The sequence below is a fragment of the Oratosquilla oratoria genome, chromosome 39 (genome assembly GCF_046742065.1).
Source record: "Oratosquilla oratoria isolate Oo_2021 chromosome 39, ASM4674206v1, whole genome shotgun sequence".
Lineage (NCBI taxonomy): Eukaryota > Metazoa > Arthropoda > Malacostraca > Stomatopoda > Squillidae > Oratosquilla > Oratosquilla oratoria.
The window spans coordinates 32,985,997-32,993,496 of NC_134815.1; positions in this window are offsets into that span (position 1 = coordinate 32,985,997).

The following is a 7,500-nucleotide window of genomic DNA, read 5'->3' on the forward strand; positions in this document are numbered from 1 at the left end:
TGTCCAAATTTGCTGATGATAAAAAACTGTGTGGAGTGGCAAATGATCACTCAAACCAATTAGATATTCAAGAAGATTTAGATCAATTACAGCAATGGTCTGAAAAGTGGCTCATGAAATTTAACACAAGTAAATGCAAGGTAATGCACATAGGTAAAAATAACAGTAAGTACGATTACAAGTTATTTGGAAATCCGTTAACAAAAGTGGATAGTGAAAAAGATCTCGGCGTAATTATCAGTAACGACCTCAAATCATCCAAGCAGTGTATTTCAGCCTCTGAGAAAGCAAATAAGATTCTAGGACTGATTGCGCGATCTTTTGATTTCAAAAGTCCATCACTCATTAACAAGCTATATAAATCGTTAGTTCGTCCACATTTGGAATATGCTGTTTCCGTATGGTCACCGAATCTCATTAAAGACATTGACAGACTGGAAAAAGTACAACGGCGAGCCACAAAACTGATTCCAAATATAAAAAATAAATCATACGAAAATCGACTAAAACATATGAATCTGTTTTCCCTAAAAAAACGTAGACTCAGAGGTGACTTGATACAGGTCTTTAAGATTTTAAAGGGAATTGACAACATCAAAAGTGACAAAATTTTCACATTGAATGAGAATCAGACAAGAAACAATGGTCTCAAACTGTCCGGAAATAGATTCAATTTGGAAGTAGGTAGAAACAACTTTGCCAACCGTGTAGTTAATGAATGGAATAAACTTTCTGCACAGGTAGTGCAGTGTAGTTCAGTTCGAAGCTTTAAGAATCATTTAGATAAATACCTAAGTAAGATGCTGTAATGATTATAATTTATCTTATATTATTATTATTATTTTTTTTTATAATTTGTCTGTCTGATTTTCATTTATTATTAGTTATATGTAAATTTATTAATCTTTACTATTCACCTGTTTGTTTATTATTTAAATATACCTATGCATTTATTTATGTATTTTATTTTTTATTTACATTATTATAGTTTTTATTTATTATTTTATTATTAATATGATTTTTTTTTTCGCATCCGACCTAGATATGGATCAAAAGGTCTCCTGTCGGCATGCTCCGCCTTTGTAATCCTTTGTAATCCTTTGCATACATACATACATACATACATACATACATACATACATACATACATACATACATACATACATACATACATACGCACATACGTACATACATACATACATACATACATACATACATACATACATGTATACAAACGTACATACATATATATGCATACATACATACATACATACATACATACATACATACATACATACATACATACATAATACATACATACATACATAATACATACATACATACATAATACATACATACATACATTAGAATATACGCACGTACGTACGTACGTACGTTCGCACATGCATGCCTGTGCATACACATACACATAATTACACACGAACTTATACCACCACTCTACCTATGACTTCTATCTCAAATCTTCTCGTATTTTTCCTTCAGCAAACGCTCCACGACCCGCCAGACCTCAGCCAACCCCTCGCCCTCCTCCTCCTCGTCCTCCTCCAGTCGTCTCCTCTTCTCCCTCCTCCTCATCCTCCTCATCCTCCTCTTCCCCCTCCTCTTCCTTGGCTACCTCGGGACTGGCGTCCTTCCTGCAGGGCATGTTCGCTCAGCCCCCGAAGGTCCGTCCTCCGAGACCCGTGCCGGTCAAGAAGAGGCCCGGGGTAGCGACCAACGCCCTGGACGACAAGAAGGAAGGCAAGGAATTCACCGACATGGTCCTCGAATTCATCCGGCCCGTGTTCATCTCCATCGTGGGGAAGGTCAGTGGAAGGGAAGAGATTTTTTTTTTTTTTTTTTTTTTTTTTTTTTAAGTTCGCTGAGTGCGACGATGTAGAGAACGCCTGCGTTTATTTGACCCGAGTTTCAGTCGGTGTGGAATCTGGTCGACGAGCACTATATATGGATGTATGTATGTATGTATGTATGTACAGTATGTATGTATGCATGTATGTATGTATGTATGTATGTATGTATGTATGTATGTATGTATGTATGTATGTATGTATGTATGTATGTATGCATGCATGCCTGTACGTATGTATACATGCATGTATGTATGCATGTATATATGCATGTATGTATGTATGTATGTATGTATGTATGTATGTATGTATGTATGTATGTATGCATGTATGTATGTATGAATGTATGTATGCCTGTACGTATGTATGCCTATACGTATGTATGCCTATACGTATGTATGCCTGTACGTATGTATGCCAGTACGTATGTATGTATGTATGTATGTATGTATGTATGTATGTATGTATGCATGCCTGTACGTATATATTTATATGCATGTATGTATGTATGTATATATGCATGTATGTATGTTTGTATATATGTATGTATGTATGTATGCATGTATGTATGTATGTATGTATGCATGCCTGTACGTATATATATATATGCATGTATGTACGTATGTATATATGCATGTATGTATGTATGTATGTATGTATGTATGTATGTATGTATGTATGTATGTATGTATGTATGTATGTATGTATGTATGTATGTATGTATGTATGTATGTATGTATGTATGTATGTATGTATGTATGCAGGTCTGTACGTATGTACTGTATATATGCATGTATGTACGTATGTATATATGCATGTATATATGTATGTATGTATGTATATATGTATATATGTATGTATGTATGTATGTATGTATGTATGTATGTATGTATGTATGTATGTATGTATGTATGTATGTATGTATGTATGTATGCATGCATGCCTCCGAGCTGTAGATTCGAGTCCTATGCGCGACGGTTATAAAAATTATCTGATTGATGTCGCTGTTCACTAGCGAATTTCTCACACGTATGTACATATGTATCTGTGTATACATCCTTATATATATACATATTTCTATATCTTCACATTTTTCATTCGTAGGCCCCTGGCGAGAGCGGCGTGGACGCCATAAGGGAGGTTTCGCGTTTGAGCACTCTGGGTCGAGTGGATGATACTGTTGCTGACGAAGTCCTCTCGCCCTTCTTCTGCGTCAAGAACTACATGGTCAACAAGGCTTGGACGCTGACCGAGAGGGGAGTCAGGTCCTTAGTGGACAAGTTCTCCCCTCAGGAGAAACAGCGCATGATGAGGCAGTTGAGAGAACAGCAGCAGTTGCAGCAGAGCTAAGCAGAACGAAGATAGACAAGGCATACACGGGAGTAGTAAATCTATGTGCTGTTGAGAAGAACAGAATTAAGGCCCTCAGAAGGAAGGCAAAGGAAGTTTGAGAAAGCTTCTCAGGCGGAGAGATGAAGTCAGGTTAAGAAAGCGAAGAGAAACTGGGTCAGGGAAAGTGAAACAAAACGAACCAAAGCGGGAAAGGGTCAAACATAAAATGAGCTTGACTGAGACAACCCGAGAGGGGATAAGTAAACCCGAGATGATTTGCATAAGTTGTTCAAAGCTAAGCTAAAGAAAACTAACTTGAGCTGAACTTAATCTAGCTAGATTGAGTTCAGCTGAAAAAAAAGAAAATCATGCTGAATCTACTAGTGAGTTTGCATGATGTATGACAATGCATTCGCTGAATATAGCAGAGAAAGGATGACAGAAATGCTTTGCAGTTGTATATTTATCTAATGCGATTGGTATACAGGAAAGATATTAAAACGAACACCATCTCTTAAACTTAAGATATTTTCTAGATCTAGGATTCTTAGAAAGACGGTGCACACAGGTCGTCTTTCTGTCTATATACCAAGATTTTTTCCCCTTATTGAAGGAGGTAGCCCACACAAGTCGTAACTTCACGTGTATTTTATCAAACTTTCTTAGCCGTTACTAACTCTACGCGGCAGCTAGACATGCGTGTCTTCGTCAGAGCGTAAGGTTCTAAGAACTTACTGAGTCACGCGTTGACCTCCATCGACTCGGAGGATCAAAATTAATTACAAGGCGTAAGCCGACAGAAGAGGTTTTGCTTTCTAGTGAGCCTAGATGGTAAAGAATAGATAACTAAACACAAACTAATAGATGAATAAAGAACTTAATGAAAAAATTAATTAAATTAATGTACCAGCAAATAAATGAATGAATAGGCGAAATTAATGAACCGGCAAATAAACGAATGAATAGGCGAAAGTTCTAGTGTATATTGAATGAGATCCCCTTAGTAGGATGAGCATTCTATTTATCAAGTTGATAAACTTTGTAGTTTTTTCTGCTTACGTCGTGTTGAAATCTTTCATTCTCGGACCTTGGTAATTTGAATTTATCGATCCTAGTTCAACCGTTAGAGCAAATTCAGACGTATTTCCTGCTTTGGTGTCATCGGGTTTTTTTTTTTTCGTTTTCTAATCAAGGTGCGTTTCGTTTGCCCACTGAGTCTTTGTTTTTGTTTTTTAAGAAAAAAAAAACCCGAATCATTCAGACAACTCAGGCGTTTTCGTAAATCGTCTTTCAGAAATTCTGTATAGATTTTGTTGCTCGTCGCTCGTCTTTCTGTCATCTGCCATTAGATTTCGATATTTTTATTTCCTGTTTCTCTCAGTTTAGAGCTAAGTAGTTCATCTGTTCAAATATCTCAATAGCCAGAGATAAAGAAAGAAATGAATTGATGGAATTTGATAACATAACAAAATGCACCCGCACTCTGTCTTCTGGACACCTCTAAAAAGAAATATACCCAGAAGTAAACGTAAAAGATAATGATAATAATCTATTTAGATTCCTGTCCATGATTGGCCAGAAATTAGTACAGGAAAGCGCTGCCACTGGCTGGAAGGGAATACAGATTTTTTTTTTTATGGAATGTTGTTATACTGTTATTGAAAATTACGACACTTCATAAATTGAAACAAAAACGAATAAGAACCGATGAGAACGGGAAGGACATAAGACGGACAAAACCAGTTGTAAGACACTGACGATTAGCAGATAGGAATGGGCATCACTGGATAAGATTTAGCGGAAATTTGTTGGTTGCAGAGATGGATTTGGGCAAGTCTGATTGAGATTAAGGCCAATTTAACAGCCTTGTTTCGAGGCAGGAAATAGACAAGAGATCGAGACAGACATAACTAAGAGATTAAGTGATACTTTGTCAGTCCTTTGAAAGATTTCTTGTTAGTAAATGGAATATTTGGAAGAAAATGCCTGTCAGTTTCTAAATCAACGTCAAACTGGATTATAAGTTTCAAGGTCTTCAAAGTGAAACACATATTTTTGTTGTTGTTATCATTAAAATTGGGATTTGGGATTTAGGGTGGGGGTGAGATGGGGCAGGTGATATTACTACCATCCCATCCTCACCTGTGATAGCTCTACCTATTGGGAATCTCCAAAATTTAGAAAATTCTAAGATTCAGATCAAAAAGTACAGAAATCTTAAAAATCCCGGATACTAGAAAGACTTCTCAAAATTCTAATACATTTCCGAAAGTCTTTTTTTTTTCTGAATGTTGAAAATTTCTGAATTTTAGAGATTCTCAATAGAAAGAACTATCTTCATGTCTCACAGACTAATGGCGACATGACGTCATGTCTGTTGGCCGTAAATCGAAAAAGAGGTGGTGATGATATTTTCAATATGTTTTTGATCATCTGTCTTATTTATCGCTCAATTCTTTTGTCAATTTTTCTAGATTATTATCCTTTGTCATAGGTTTATAAAAACCTGTCATTTTCATTATCATTGTCATTGTCATCATCGTTGCTATTTACAGCAACTTTTTTTCATAAAGGTGTTCATCATCATCATCATCAGCTGTTGAGCTAAATCATTGGGTTTTGCATATTTATTGGAATCATCGTCTAAGTTATATATGATAAGTATTATCTATTCAAACTCCATTGCGGACATCCGAAGCTGCTACATGATATATCAGGGCTATACACGTATGTATCAAATTGCTGTGGCATTATTACGATTTTATATATATGTATAAAAATAACCATATAGGAATTACTGCACATGGAAATCTATAGAATGCTCAAAAGGTTATAATATATTTGCATGGTTTTGATATATCATGGACCAGGTTCAAATGTCAACAAAAGTCCATCGTTCGAGAGTAAAGATCCTAAAGTTCTTTTCACTCCTGGCTGGAAGAATATTGGAGCCGCGTCTAAAGGCGTCATTACACTGGGTTATATTTCTTCCGACTTTTAGATCAGATTTGCAGTAAGCAGCTTTCGGGAAGGAATCTGATATGCTGGAGGGAAATAATTTTACTCCAACATATCAAGTGATATTCTATGTAAATTGTTGAGAAAACAAAATAGTTCGCCATAGTAACTTTACGGCGGAAAAAGTTCTGGAAGTGGGCGGTATCGTCGATTAATTGGAGGAAAAATAGCCCAGTGGGACAACCCCTGGAGTACTGGGTATGGAACATCACGCTTTCTGGAAAATTACAAAGGATTCTTTTGTATCTGGAAAGGAGTTCCTTCTTGTCCCAATATCTGAGCGTGAATCCATTCTCTTGTGCACTCACTTGACGAAACCTCTTCCAGTTTGGTTTGAGAAGAAATTACGGATCACGACTGTGTTTTATACTTTATTTAAGTCTATGAAGAAGATCACAGCGGCTAGAGCAGGACTCTGCTGGGTGATTCCTAGTGTATATTATGTCAGTATTGATCTACTAACTTATTCTGTTCTTGTTAAGTAATGTTGTTATTTATAGAGTTGGCGATATATGTGGACACCCTAGCAAGGAGACACAAATCGAGGCTTTTATATGAAAAACGGTGTCTGGTAAATCGACGTGAGTGCTTGTGTTAAGATATCTCCATACCCAAGCACCCTCACATTCATAATCCGTTAGTTTGGACTAGTTGAGACCCCTAGTACCAATGTGGCGTAGTTTTTTTTTTTTTTTTTTTTTTTTAATGATCCTAGACGACTTTTTTCCAGCTGATGAGGATGTAGGATTTCTTCGGCTGAATAAAATTGCCTGGCGTGAGCCAGGACAAAAATGTATAAAAACGAATCACCACGTTGAAGAGGGTAAAGTGTTAGCTCACCTTGAGAGCGCCAATAAAATCTGTTGGAATTATGGACATTTTATTGTTAACCAAATATCATAAGCCGCGAGTCTTCCAGAACCATAACCACAGTCGGAAAAGAAAGAAAGAGCTGAATACGGGAGTCTATATATTTCGACTGCCAACTGCCATGGGTACTACTGAAGAGGATTGCAGTTAGCAGTAGTATTCTTAAAAAAATCCCTTCCAAGGATTTATATAAGACTTATATAAGGAAATATATATTTTTAAGAATGCCACCGTAAGACTCGCTAAGTATAAAATAGCAATGCACTGGGTATCGCTAAATAGTTCAGATTATAATGACTGTTAAATGGAAGCGGTACCATCATAAGCCATTTAAAATTATATTGAAGACTTTTTTTTTTCTTTTTTTTTTTTGTCAGCCACCATCTTTAACTCGATGACAATGGCCTTTAGA